Genomic DNA, 14,772 nt, shown 5'->3' with positions numbered 1-14,772 from the left:
AGGTGGGGAATCTCAGGCGGGGAATCTGATGCAGGGAATCTGAGGCGGGGAATCTGAGGCGGGGAAACAGAGGCAGGGAATCAGAGGCGGGGAATCAGAGGCTGGGAATCAGAGGCGGGGAATAAGAGGTGGGGAATCAAAGGCAGGGAATCAGAGGCAGAGAATCTGAGGCAGGGAATCTGAGGCAGGGAATCTGAGGCAGGAATCAGAGGCGGGGAATCAGAGGCAGGGAATCAGAGGCGGGGAATCAGAGGCAGGGAATCTGAGGCAGGGAATCTAATGCACGGAATAAGAGCCGGGGAATCTGAGGGAGGGAATCAGACGCGGGGAATCAGAGGCGGGGAATCAGAGGCGGGGAATAAGAGGCGGGGAATCAGAGGCGGGGAATCAGAGGCAGGGAATCTGAGGCAGGGAATCTGAGGAAGGGAATCTGAGGCAGGGAATCAGACGCGGGGAATCAGAGGCAGGGAATCAGAGGCGGGGAATCAGAGGCGGGGAATCAGAGGCATGGGATCAGAGGCGGGTTATCAGAGGGGGCAAATGAGATGTGGGAAACTAGATGCAGAGAAAGAGGCACCGAAATAGAGGCAGGCAAAGAGAGGCAGGGTATCAGAGGCAGGGAATTAGAGACGGGGAATCAGAGATACGGAAAGAGAGGCGTGGAATCAGAGGCGCGGAATCAGAGGCAGGGAATCAGAGGCAGGGAATCAGAGGCAGGGAATCAAAGGCAGGGAATCAGAGGCAGGAAATCAGAGGCAGGGAATCAGAGGCAGGGAATCTGAGACGGGGAATCTGAGGCGGGGAATCTGAGGCGGGGAATCTGAGGCGGGGAATCTGAGGCGGGGAATCTGAGGCGGGGAATCTGAGGCGGGGAATCTGAGGCGGGGAATCTGAGGCAGGGAATCTGAGGCGGGGAATCTGAGGCGGGGAATCTGAGGAGGGGAATCTGAGGCGGGAAATCTGAGGCGGGGTATCTGAGGCAGGGAATCTGAGGCGGGGAATCTTAGGCAGGGAATCTGAGGCAGGGAATCAGAGCCGGGGAATCTGAGGCGGGGAATCAGAGGCGGGGAATCAGAGGTGGGGAAACAGAGGCAGGGAATCAGAGGCGGGGAATCAGAGGCGGGGAATCAGAGGTGGGGAATAAGAGGCGGGGAATCAGAGTCGGGGAATCAGAGGCAGGGAATCTGAGGCAGGGAAGCTGAGGCAGGGAATCTGAGGCAGGGAATCAGAGGTGGGGAATCAGAGGCAGGGAATCAGAGGCGGGGAATCAGAGGCGGGGAATCAGAGGCGGGGAATAAGAGGCGGGGAATCAGAGTCGGGGAATCAGAGGCAGGGAATCTGAGGCGGGGAATCTGAGGCAGGGAATCTGAGGCGGGGAATCTGAGGCAGGGAATCTGAGTCAGGGAATCAGAGGCAGGGAATCAGAGGCAGGGAATCAGAGGCGGGGTATCAGAGGCGGGGAATCAGAGGCATGGAATCAGAGGCGGGTTATCAGAGGGGGCAAATTAGATGTGGGAAACTAGATGCAGAGAAAGAGGCACCGAAATAGAGGCAGGCAAAGAGAGGCAGGGTTTCAGAGGCAGGGAATCAGAGGCGGGGAATCAGAGGCGGGGAATAAGAGGCGGGGAATCAGAGTCGGGGAATCAGAGGCAGGGAATCTGAGGCAGGGAATCTGAGGCGGGGAATCTGAGGTAGGGAATCTGAGGCAGGGAATCAGAGGCGGGGAATCAGAGGCAGGGAATCAGAGGCGGGGAATCAGAGGCGGGGAATCAGAGGCATGGAATCAGAGGTGGGTTATCAGAGGGGGCAAATGAGATGTGGGAAACTAGATGCAGAGAAAGGGGCACCGAAATAGAGGCAGGCAAAGAGAGTCAGGGTATCAGAGGCAGGGAATTAGAGGCGGGGAATCAGAGATACGGAAAGAGAGGCGTGGAATCAGAGGCGCGGAATCAGAAGCAGGGAATCAGAGGCAGGGAATCAGAGGCAGGGAATCAGAGGCAGGGAATCAGAGGCGGGGAATCAGAGGCAGGGAATCAGAGGCAGGGAATCAGAGGCAGGGAAACAGAGGCAGGCAATCAGAGGCAGGGAATCTGAGGCAGGGAATCTGAGGCAGGGAATCTGAGGCATGGAATCAGAGGCAGGGAATCTGAGGCAGGGAATCTGAGGCAGGGAATCTGAGGCGGGGAATCAGAGGCGGGGAATCAGAGGCAGGGAATCAGAGGCAGGGAATCAGAGGCAGGCAATCAGAGGCAGGGAATCTGAGGCGGGGAATCTGAGGCGGGGAATCTGAGGCGGGGAATCTGAGGCGGGGAATCTGAGGCGGGGAATCTGAGGCGGGGAATCTGAGGCGGGGAATCTGAGGCGGGGAATCTGAGGCGGGGAATCTGAGGCGGGGAATCTGAGGCGGGGAATCTGAGGCGGGGAATCTGAGGCGGGGAATCTGAGGAGGGGAATCTGAGGCGGGAAATCTGAGGCGGGGAATCTTAGGCAGGGAATCTGAGGCGGGGAATCTTAGGCAGGGAATCTGAGGCAGGGAATCAGAGCCGGGGAATCTGAGGCGGGGAATCAGAGGCGGGGAATCAGAGGTGGGGAAACAGAGGCAGGGAATCAGAGGCGGGGAATCAGAGGCGGGGAATCAGAGGTGGGGAATAAGAGGCGGGGAATCAGAGTCGGGGAATCAGAGGCAGGGAATCTGAGGCAGGGAATCTGAGGCAGGGAATCTGAGGCAGGGAATCAGAGGTGGGGAATCAGAGGCAGGGAATCAGAGGCGGGGAATCAGAGGCGGGGAATCAGAGGCGGGGAATAAGAGGCGGGGAATCAGAGTCGTGGAATCAGAGGCAGGGAATCTGAGGCGGGGAATCTGAGGCAGGGAATCTGAGGCGGGGAATCTGAGGCAGGGAATCTGAGGCAGGGAATCAGAGCCGGGGAATCTGAGGCGGGGAATCAGAGGCGGGGAATCGGAGGCGGGGAAACAGAGGCAGGGAATCAGAGGCGGGGAATCAGAGGCGGGGAATCGGAGGCAGGGAATAAGAGGCGGGGAATCAGAGGTGGGGAATCAGAGGCAGGGAATCTGAGGCGGGGAATCAGAGGCGGGGAATCAGAGGCAGGGAATAAGAGGCGGGGAATCAGAGGTGGGGAATCAGAGGCAGGGAATCTGAGGCAGGGAATCAGAGGCGGGGAATCAGCGGGAGGAAAAGAGATGTGGGGATAGAGAGGCAGAGAAAGAGGCGCTGAAATAGAGGCAGGGAAAGAGAGGCGGGGAATGAAAGGTGGGGAATCAGAGGCGGGGAAACAGGCGGGTAAACAGTGGCAGGTAAACATAGGTGGATAAATAGAAGTGGGGAAAGAGGCGGGCAAAACATAGTGGTTGGAACTTGTGTGTTTAAAATGAGGTACACAAAACAGATCAAAGAATGTTGTTGAAATTGAGGGAGGGAAAGACAGGCACGGAAAGAGTGGAGGGGAAAGAGTGGAGGCGAAAGAGAGGCGTAGAGACAGAGGTGGGGAATCAGAGGCGGGGAAACAGGCGGTGAAACAGGTGGGTAAACAGAGGCGGGTAAACATAGGCGGATAAATAGAGGCGGGGAAATAGATGGGTGAAACATAGTGGTTGGAACTTGTGTGTTGAAAATGAGGTACACAGAACAGATCAAACAGAGTTGTTGAAATTGAGGGAGGGAAAGAGAGGCGCGGAAAGAGTGGAGGGGAAAAAGCGGAGGCGAAAGAGAGGCATACAGACAGAGGTGGGGAATCAGAGGCGGGGAATCAGAGGCGGGGAATCAGAGGCGGGCAATCAGTGGCAGGCAATCAGAGGCGGGGAATCAGAGGTGGGGAATAAGAGGCCTGGAATCAGATGCGGGGAATCAGAGGCAGGGAATCTAAGGCAGGGAATCTGAGCCAGAGAATCAGAGCCAGGGAATCTGAGGCGGGGAATCAGATGTGGGGAATCAGAGGCAGGGAATCAGAGGCAGGGAATTGATGAAGGGCATCAGATGAAGGGAATCTGAGGCAGGGAATCTGAGGCAGGGAATCTGAGGCAGGGAATTTGAGGCGGGGAATCTGAGGCGGTAAATCTGAGTCGGGGAATCTGATGCAGGGAATCTGAGGCAGTGAATCAGAGGCATGGAATCAGAGGCGGGTTATCAGAGGTGGCAAATGAGATGTAGGAAACTAGATGCAGTGAAAGAGGCACGGAAATAGAGGCAAGCAAAGAGAGGCAGGGTATCAGAGGCAGGGACTCAGAGGCGGGGAATCAGAGACAAGGAAAGAGAGGCGTGGAATCAGAGGCGCGGAATCAGAGGCAGGGAATCAGAGGCAGGGAATCAGAGGCGGGGAATCAGAGGCAGGGAATCAGAGGCAGGGAATCAGAGGCAGGGAAACAGAGGCAGGCAATCAGAGGCAGGGAATCTGAGGCAGGGAATCTGAGGCAGGGAATCTGAGGCATGGAATCAGAGGCAGGGAATCTGAGGCAGGGAATCTGAGGCAGGGAATCTGAGGCGGGGAATCAGAGGCGGGGAATCAGAGGCAGGGAATCAGAGGCAGGGAATCAGAGGCAGGCAATCAGAGGCAGGGAATCTGAGGCGGGGAATCTGAGGCGGGGAATCTGAGGCGGGGAATCTGAGGCGGGGAATCTCAGGCGGGGAATCTGAGGCGGGGAATCTCAGGCGGGGAATCTGAGGCAGGGAATCTGAGGCGGGGAATCTGAGGCGGGGAATCAGAGGCGGGGAATCAGAGGCGGGGAAACAGAGGCAGGGAATCAGAGGCAGGGAATCAGAGGCAGGGAATCTGAGGCGGGGAATCTGAGGCGGGGAATCTGAGGCGGGGAATCTGAGGCGGGGAATCTGAGGCGGGGAATCTGAGACGGGGAATCTGAGGCGGGGAATCTGAGGCGGGGAATCTGAGGCGGGAAATCTGAGGCGGGGAATCTGAGGCGGGGAATCTGAGGCGGGGAATCTGAGGCGGGGAATCTGATGCGGGGAATTTGAGGCGGGGAATCTGAGGCGGGGAATCTGAGGCGGGGAATCTGAGGTGGGGAATCTCAGGCAGGGAATCTGATGCAGGGAATCTGAGGCGGGGAATCTGAGGCGGGGAATCAGAGGCGGGGAATCAGAGGCGGGGAAACAGAGGCAGGGAATCAGAGGCGGGGAATCAGAGGCTGGGAATCAGAGGCGGGGAATAAGAGGTGGGGAATCAAAGGCAGGGAATCAGAGGCAGAGAATCTGAGGCAGGGAATCTGAGGCAGGGAATCTGAGGCAGGAATCAGAGGCGGGGAATCAGAGGCAGGGAATCAGAGGCGGGGAATCAGAGGCAGGGAATCTGAGGCAGGGAATCTAATGCAGGGAATCAGAGCCGGGGAATCTGAGGGAGGGAATCGGACGCGGGGAATCAGAGTCGGGGAATCAGAGGCGGGGAATAAGAGGCGGGGAATCAGAGGCGGGGAATCAGAGGCAGGGAATCTGAGGCAGGGAATCTGAGGAAGGGAATCTGAGGCAGGGAATCAGACGCGGGGAATCAGAGGCGGGGAATAAGAGGCGGGGAATCAGAGGTGGGGAATCAGAGGCAGGGAATCTGAGGCAGGGAATCTGAGGAAGGGAATCTGAGGCAGGGAATCTTAGGCAGGGAATCTGAGGCAGGGAATCAGAGCCGGGGAATCTGAGGCGGGGAATCAGAGGCGGGGAATCAGAGGTGGGGAAACAGAGGCAGGGAATCAGAGGCGGGGAATCAGAGGCGGGGAATCAGAGGTGGGGAATAAGAGGCGGGGAATCAGAGTCGGGGAATCAGAGGCAGGGAATCTGAGGCAGGGAATCTGAGGCAGGGAATAAGAGGCGGGGAATCAGAGTCGGGGAATCAGAGGCCGGGAATCTGAGGCGGGGAATCTGAGGTAGGGAATCTGAGGCGGGGAATCTGAGGCAGGGAATCTGAGTCAGGGAATCAGAGGCGGGGAATCAGAGGCAGGGAATCAGAGGCGGGGTATCAGACAAGGAAAGAGAGGCGTGGAATCAGAGGCGCGGAATCAGAGGCAGGGAATCAGAGGCAGGGAATCAGAGGCAGGGAATCAGAGGCAGGGAAACAGAGGCAGGGAATCAGAGGCAGGGATTCAGAGGCAGGGAATCTGAGGCGGGGAATCTGAGGCGGGGAATCTGAGGCGGGGATTCTGAGGCGGGGAATCTGAGGCGGGGAATCTGAGGCGGGGAATCTGAGGCGGGGAATCTGAGGCGGGGAATCTGATGCGGGGAATCTGAGGCAGGGAATCTGAGGCGGGGAATCTGAGGAGGGGAATCTGAGGCGGGAAATCTGAGGCGAGGAATCTTAGTCAGGGAATCTGAGGCGGGGAATCTTAGGCAGGGAATCTGAGGCAGGGAATCAGAGCCGGGGAATCTGAGGCGGGGAATCAGAGGCGGGGAATCAGAGGTGGGGAAACAGAGGCAGGGAATCAGAGGCGGGGAATCAGAGGCGGGGAATCAGAGGTGGGGAATAAGAGGCGGGGAATCAGAGGCAGGGAATCAGAGGCAGGGAATCAGAGGCAGGCAATCAGAGGCAGGGAATCTGAGGCGGGGAATCTGAGGCGGGGAATCTGAGGCGGGGAATCTGAGGCGGGGAATCTGAGGCAGGGAATCTGAGGCGGGGAATCTGAGGCGGGGAATCGGAGGCGGGGAATCTGAGGCGGGAAATCTGAGGCGGGGAATCTGAGGCGGGGAATCTGAGGCGGGGAATCTGAGGCGGGGAATCTGATGCGGGGAATTTGAGGCGGGGAATCTGAGGCGGGGAATCTGAGGTGGGGAATCTCAGGCGGGGAATCTGATGCAGGGAATCTGAGGCGGGGAATCTGAGGCGGGGAATCAGAGGCGGGGAATCAGAGGCGGGGAAACAGAGGCAGGGAATCAGAGGCGGGGAATCAGAGGCTGGGAATCAGAGGCGGGGAATAAGAGGTGGGGAATCAAAGGCAGGGAATCAGAGGCAGAGAATCTGAGGCAGGGAATCTGAGCAGGGAATCTGAGGCAGGAATCAGAGGCGGGGAATCAGAGGCAGGGAATCAGAGGCGGGGAATCAGAGGCAGGGTTCTGAGGCAGGGAATCTAATGCAGGGAATCAGAGCCGGGGAATCTGAGGGAGGGAATCAGACGCGGGGAATCAGAGGCGGGGAATCAGAGGCGGGGAATAAGAGGCGGGGAATCAGAGGCGGGGAATCAGAGGCAGGGAATCTGAGGCAGGGAATCTGAGGAAGGGAATCTGAGGCAGGGAATCAGACGCGGGGAATCAGAGGCAGGGAATCAGAGGCGGGGAATCAGAGGCGGGGAATCAGAGGCATGGAATCAGAGGCGGGTTATCAGAGGGGGCAAATGAGATGTGGGAAACTAGATGCAGAGAAAGAGGCACCGAAATAGAGGCAGGCAAAGAGAGGCAGGGTATCAGAGGCAGGGAATTAGAGGCGGGGAATCAGAGATACGGAAAGAGAGGCGTGGAATCAGAGGCGCGGAATCAGAGGCAGGGAATCAGAGGCAGGGAATCAGAGGCAGGGAATCAGAGGCAGGGAATCAGAGGCAGGGAATCAGAGGCAGGGAATCAGAGGCAGGGAATCTGAGACGGGGAATCTGAGGCGGGGAATCTGAGGCGGGGAATCTGAGGCGGGGAATCTGAGGCGGGGAATCTGAGGCGGGGAATCTGAGGCGGGGAATCTGAGGCGGGGAATCTGAGGCGGGAAATCTGAGGCGGGGAATCTGAGGAGGGGAATCTGAGGCGGGAAATCTGAGGCGGGGAATCTGAGGCAGGGAATCTGAGGCGGGGAATCTTAGGCAGGGAATCTGAGGCAGGGAATCAGAGGCGGGGAGTCTGAGGCGGGGAATCAGAGGCGGGGAATCAGAGGTGGGGAAACAGAGGCAGGAAATCAGAGGCGGGGAATCAGAGTCGGGGAATCAGAGGCAGGGAATCTGAGGCAGGGAATCTGAGACAGGGAATCTGAGGCAGGGATTCAGAGGTGGGGAATCAGAGGCAGGGAATCAGAGGCGGGGAATCAGAGGCGGGGAATCAGAGGCGGGGAATAAGAGGCGGGGAATCAGAGTCGGGGAATCAGAGGCAGGGAAACTGAGGCGGGGAATCTGAGGCAGGGAATCTGAGGCGGGGAATCTGAGGCAGGGAATCTGAGTCAGGGAATCAGAGGCGGGGAATCAGAGGCAGGGAATCAGAGGCGGTGTATCAGAGGCGGGGAATCAGAGGCATGGAATCAGAGGCGGGTTATCAGAGGGGGCAAATTAGATGTGGGAAACTAGATGCAGGGAATCTGAGGCAGGGAATCTGAGGCAGGGAATCTGAGGCGGGGAATCTGAGGCAGGGAATCAGAGGCAGGGAATCAGAGGCGGGGAATCTGAGGCGGGGAATCTGAGGCAGGGAATCTGAGGCGGGGAATCTGAGGCAGGGAATCTGAGGCAGGGAATCTGAGGCGGGGAATCAGAGGCGGGGAATCAGAGGCAGGGAATCTGAGGCAGGGAATCTGAGGCGGGGAATCTGAGGCGGGGAATCAGAGGCGGGGAATCAGAGGAGGGGAAACAGAGGCAGGGAATCAGAGGCAGGGAATCAGAGGCAGGGAATCTGAGGCGGGGAATCTGAGGCGGGGAATCTGAGGCGGGGAATCTGAGGCGGGGAATCTGAGGCGGGGAATCTGAGGCGGGGAATCTGAGGCGGGGAATCTGAGGCGGGGAATCGGAGGCGGGGAATCTGAGGCGGGAAATCTGAAGCGGGGAATCTGAGGCGGGGAATCTGAGGCGGGGAATCTGAGGCGGGGAATCTGATGCGGGGAATTTGAGGTGAGGAATCTGAGGCGGGGAATCTGAGGCGGGGAATCTGAGGTGGGGAATCTCAGGCGGGGAATCTGATGCAGGGAATCTGAGGCGGGGAAGCTGAGGCGGGGAATCAGAGGCGGGGAATCAGAGGCGGGGAAACAGAGGCAGGGAATCAGAGGCGGGGAATCAGAGGCTGGGAATCAGAGGCGGGGAATAAGACGTGGGGAATCAAAGGCAGGGAATCAGAGGCAGAGAATCTAAGGCGGGGAATCTGAGGCAGGGAATCTGAGGCAGAGAATCTAAGGCAGGGAATCTGAGGCAGGGAATCTGAGGCAGGAATCAGAGGCGGGGAATCAGAGGCAGGGAATCAGAGGCGGGGAATCTAATGCAGGGAATCAGAGCCGGGGAATCTGAGGGAGGGAATCGGACGCGGGGAATCAGAGGCGGGGAATCAGAGGCGGGGAATAAGGGGCGGGGAATCAGAGGCGGGGAATCAGAGGCAGGGAATCTGAGGCAGGGAATCTGAGGAAGGGAATCTGAGGCAGGGAATCAGACGCGGGGAATCAGAGGCGGGGAATATGAGGCGGGGAATCAGAGGCGGGGAATCAGAGGCAGGGAATCTGAGGCAGGGTATCTGAGGAAGGGAATCTGAGGCAGGGAATCTTAGGCAGGGAATCTGAGGCAGGGAATCAGAGCCGGGGAATCTGAGGCGGGGAATCAGAGGCGGGGAATCAGAGGTGGGGAAACAGAGGCAGGGAATCAGAGGCGGGGAATCAGAGGCGGGGAATCAGAGGTGGGGAATAAGAGGCGGGGAATCAGAGTCGGGGAATCAGAGGCAGGGAATCTGAGGCAGGGAATCTGAGGCAGGGAATAAGAGGCGGGGAATCAGAGTCGGGGAATCAGAGGCCGGGAATCTGAGGCGGGGAATCTGAGGCAGGGAATCTGAGGCGGGGAATCTGAGGCAGGGAATCTGAGTCAGGGAATCAGAGGCGGGGAATCAGAGGCAGGGAATCAGAGGCGGGGTATCAGAGACAAGGAAAGAGAGGCGTGGAATCAGAGGCGCGGAATCAGAGGCAGGGAATCAGAGGCAGGGAATCAGAGGCAGGGAATCAGAGGCAGGGAATCAGAGGCAGGGAATCAGAGGCAGGGAATCAGAGGCAGGGAATCTGAGGCGGGGAATCTGAGGCGGGGAATCTGAGGCGGGGATTCTGAGGCGGGGAATCTGAGGCGGGGAATCTGAGGCGGGGAATCTGAGGCGCGGAATCTGAGGCGGGGAATCTGATGCGGGGAATCTGAGGCGGGTAATCTGAGGCGGGGAATCTGAGGAGGGGAATCTGAGGCGGGAAATCTGAGGCGGGGAATCTTAGTCAGGGAATCTGAGGCGGGTAATCTTAGGCAGGGAATCTGAGGCAGGGAATCAGAGCCGGGGAATCTGAGGCGGGGAATCAGAGGCGGGGAATCAGAGGTGGGGAAACAGAGGCAGGGAATCAGAGGCGGGGAATCAGAGGCGGGGAATCAGAGGTGGGGAATAAGAGGCAGGGAAACAGAGGCAGGCAATCAGAGGCAGGGAATCTGAGGCAGGGAATCTGAGGCAGGGAATCTGAGGCATGGAATCAGAGGCAGGGAATCTGAGGCAGGGAATCTGAGGCAGGGAATCTGAGGCGGGGAATCAGAGGCGGGGAATCAGAGGCAGGGAATCAGAGGCAGGGAATCAGAGGCAGGCAATCAGAGGCAGGGAATCTGAGGCGGGGAATCTGAGGCGGGGAATCTGAGGCGGGGAATCTGAGGCGGGGAATCTGAGGCGGGGAATCTGAGGCGGGGAATCTGAGGCGGGGAATCTGAGGCGGGGAATCTGAGGCGGGGAATCTGAGGCGGGGAATCTGAGGCGGGGAATCTGAGGCGGGGAATCTGAGGCGGGGAATCTGAGGAGGGGAATCTGAGGCGGGAAATCTGAGGCGGGGAATCTTAGGCAGGGAATCTGAGGCGGGGAATCTTAGGCAGGGAATCTGAGGCAGGGAATCAGAGCCGGGGAATCTGAGGCGGGGAATCAGAGGCGGGGAATCAGAGGTGGGGAAACAGAGGCAGGGAATCAGAGGCGGGGAATCAGAGGCGGGGAATCAGAGGTGGGGAATAAGAGGCGGGGAATCAGAGTCGGGGAATCAGAGGCAGGGAATCTGAGGCAGGGAATCTGAGGCAGGGAATCTGAGGCAGGGAATCAGAGGTGGGGAATCAGAGGCAGGGAATCAGAGGCGGGGAATCAGAGGCGGGGAATCAGAGGCGGGGAATAAGAGGCGGGGAATCAGAGTCGTGGAATCAGAGGCAGGGAATCTGAGGCGGGGAATCTGAGGCAGGGAATCTGAGGCGGGGAATCTGAGGCAGGGAATCTGAGGCAGGGAATCAGAGCCGGGGAATCTGAGGCGGGGAATCAGAGGCGGGGAATCGGAGGCGGGGAAACAGAGGCAGGGAATCAGAGGCGGGGAATCAGAGGCGGGGAATCAGAGGCAGGGAATAAGAGGCGGGGAATCAGAGGTGGGGAATCAGAGGCAGGGAATCTGAGGCAGGGAATCAGAGGCGGGGAATCAGCGGGAGGAAAAGAGATGTGGGGATAGAGAGGCAGAGAAAGAGGCGCTGAAATAGAGGCAGGGAAAGAGAGGCGGGGAATGAAAGGTGGGGAATCAGAGGCGGGGAAACAGGCGGGTAAACAGTGGCAGGTAAACATAGGTGGATAAATAGAAGTGGGGAAAGAGGCGGGCAAAACATAGTGGTTGGAACTTGTGTGTTTAAAATGAGGTACACAAAACAGATCAAAGAATGTTGTTGAAATTGAGGGAGGGAAAGACAGGCACGGAAAGAGTGGAGGGGAAAGAGTGGAGGCGAAAGAGAGGCGTAGAGACAGAGGTGGGGAATCAGAGGCGGGGAAACAGGCGGTGAAACAGGTGGGTAAACAGAGGCGGGTAAACATAGGCGGATAAATAGAGGCGGGGAAATAGATGGGTGAAACATAGTGGTTGGAACTTGTGTGTTGAAAATGAGGTACACAGAACAGATCAAACAGAGTTGTTGAAATTGAGGGAGGGAAAGAGAGGCGCGGAAAGAGTGGAGGGGAAAAAGCGGAGGCGAAAGAGAGGCATACAGACAGAGGTGGGGAATCAGAGGCGGGGAATCAGAGGCGGGGAATCAGAGGCGGGCAATCAGTGGCAGGCAATCAGAGGCGGGGAATCAGAGGTGGGGAATAAGAGGCCTGGAATCAGATGCGGGGAATCAGAGGCAGGGAATCTAAGGCAGGGAATCTGAGCCAGAGAATCAGAGCCAGGGAATCTGAGGCGGGGAATCAGATGTGGGGAATCAGAGGCAGGGAATCAGAGGCAGGGAATTGATGAAGGGCATCAGATGAAGGGAATCTGAGGCAGGGAATCTGAGGCAGGGAATCTGAGGCAGGGAATTTGAGGCGGGGAATCTGAGGCGGTAAATCTGAGTCGGGGAATCTGATGCAGGGAATCTGAGGCAGTGAATCAGAGGCATGGAATCAGAGGCGGGTTATCAGAGGTGGCAAATGAGATGTAGGAAACTAGATGCAGTGAAAGAGGCACGGAAATAGAGGCAAGCAAAGAGAGGCAGGGTATCAGAGGCAGGGACTCAGAGGCGGGGAATCAGAGACAAGGAAAGAGAGGCGTGGAATCAGAGGCGCGGAATCAGAGGCAGGGAATCAGAGGCAGGGAATCAGAGGCGGGGAATCAGAGGCAGGGAATCAGAGGCAGGGAATCAGAGGCAGGGAAACAGAGGCAGGCAATCAGAGGCAGGGAATCTGAGGCAGGGAATCTGAGGCAGGGAATCTGAGGCATGGAATCAGAGGCAGGGAATCTGAGGCAGGGAATCTGAGGCAGGGAATCTGAGGCGGGGAATCAGAGGCGGGGAATCAGAGGCAGGGAATCAGAGGCAGGGAATCAGAGGCAGGCAATCAGAGGCAGGGAATCTGAGGCGGGGAATCTGAGGCGGGGAATCTGAGGCGGGGAATCTGAGGCGGGGAATCTCAGGCGGGGAATCTGAGGCGGGGAATCTCAGGCGGGGAATCTGAGGCAGGGAATCTGAGGCGGGGAATCTGAGGCGGGGAATCAGAGGCGGGGAATCAGAGGCGGGGAAACAGAGGCAGGGAATCAGAGGCAGGGAATCAGAGGCAGGGAATCTGAGGCGGGGAATCTGAGGCGGGGAATCTGAGGCGGGGAATCTGAGGCGGGGAATCTGAGGCGGGGAATCTGAGACGGGGAATCTGAGGCGGGGAATCTGAGGCGGGGAATCTGAGGCGGGAAATCTGAGGCGGGGAATCTGAGGCGGGGAATCTGAGGCGGGGAATCTGAGGCGGGGAATCTGATGCGGGGAATTTGAGGCGGGGAATCTGAGGCGGGGAATCTGAGGCGGGGAATCTGAGGTGGGGAATCTCAGGCAGGGAATCTGATGCAGGGAATCTGAGGCGGGGAATCTGAGGCGGGGAATCAGAGGCGGGGAATCAGAGGCGGGGAAACAGAGGCAGGGAATCAGAGGCGGGGAATCAGAGGCTGGGAATCAGAGGCGGGGAATAAGAGGTGGGGAATCAAAGGCAGGGAATCAGAGGCAGAGAATCTGAGGCAGGGAATCTGAGGCAGGGAATCTGAGGCAGGAATCAGAGGCGGGGAATCAGAGGCAGGGAATCAGAGGCGGGGAATCAGAGGCAGGGAATCTGAGGCAGGGAATCTAATGCAGGGAATCAGAGCCGGGGAATCTGAGGGAGGGAATCGGACGCGGGGAATCAGAGTCGGGGAATCAGAGGCGGGGAATAAGAGGCGGGGAATCAGAGGCGGGGAATCAGAGGCAGGGAATCTGAGGCAGGGAATCTGAGGAAGGGAATCTGAGGCAGGGAATCAGACGCGGGGAATCAGAGGCGGGGAATAAGAGGCGGGGAATCAGAGGTGGGGAATCAGAGGCAGGGAATCTGAGGCAGGGAATCTGAGGAAGGGAATCTGAGGCAGGGAATCTTAGGCAGGGAATCTGAGGCAGGGAATCAGAGCCGGGGAATCTGAGGCGGGGAATCAGAGGCGGGGAATCAGAGGTGGGGAAACAGAGGCAGGGAATCAGAGGCGGGGAATCAGAGGCGGGGAATCAGAGGTGGGGAATAAGAGGCGGGGAATCAGAGTCGGGGAATCAGAGGCAGGGAATCTGAGGCAGGGAATCTGAGGCAGGGAATAAGAGGCGGGGAATCAGAGTCGGGGAATCAGAGGCCGGGAATCTGAGGCGGGGAATCTGAGGTAGGGAATCTGAGGCGGGGAATCTGAGGCAGGGAATCTGAGTCAGGGAATCAGAGGCGGGGAATCAGAGGCAGGGAATCAGAGGCGGGGTATCAGACAAGGAAAGAGAGGCGTGGAATCAGAGGCGCGGAATCAGAGGCAGGGAATCAGAGGCAGGGAATCAGAGGCAGGGAATCAGAGGCAGGGAAACAGAGGCAGGGAATCAGAGGCAGGGATTCAGAGGCAGGGAATCTGAGGCGGGGAATCTGAGGCGGGGAATCTGAGGCGGGGATTCTGAGGCGGGGAATCTGAGGCGGGGAATCTGAGGCGGGGAATCTGAGGCGGGGAATCTGAGGCGGGGAATCTGATGCGGGGAATCTGAGGCAGGGAATCTGAGGCGGGGAATCTGAGGAGGGGAATCTGAGGCGGGAAATCTGAGGCGAGGAATCTTAGTCAGGGAATCTGAGGCGGGGAATCTTAGGCAGGGAATCTGAGGCAGGGAATCAGAGCCGGGGAATCTGAGGCGGGGAATCAGAGGCGGGGAATCAGAGGTGGGGAAACAGAGGCAGGGAATCAGAGGCGGGGAATCAGAGGCGGGGAATCAGAGGTGGGGAATAAGAGGCGGGGAATCAGAGGCAGGGAATCAGAGGCAGGGAATCAGAGGCAGGCAATCAGAGGCAGGGAATCTGAGGCGGGGAATCTGAGGCGGGGAATCTGAGGCGGGGAATCTGAGGCGGG

Source organism: Narcine bancroftii, chromosome 13, assembly GCF_036971445.1.
Source record: "Narcine bancroftii isolate sNarBan1 chromosome 13, sNarBan1.hap1, whole genome shotgun sequence".
NCBI lineage: Eukaryota > Metazoa > Chordata > Chondrichthyes > Torpediniformes > Narcinidae > Narcine > Narcine bancroftii.
The sequence above is the reverse complement of the archived record's forward strand: the minus strand, read 5'-3'. Positions refer to the sequence as shown.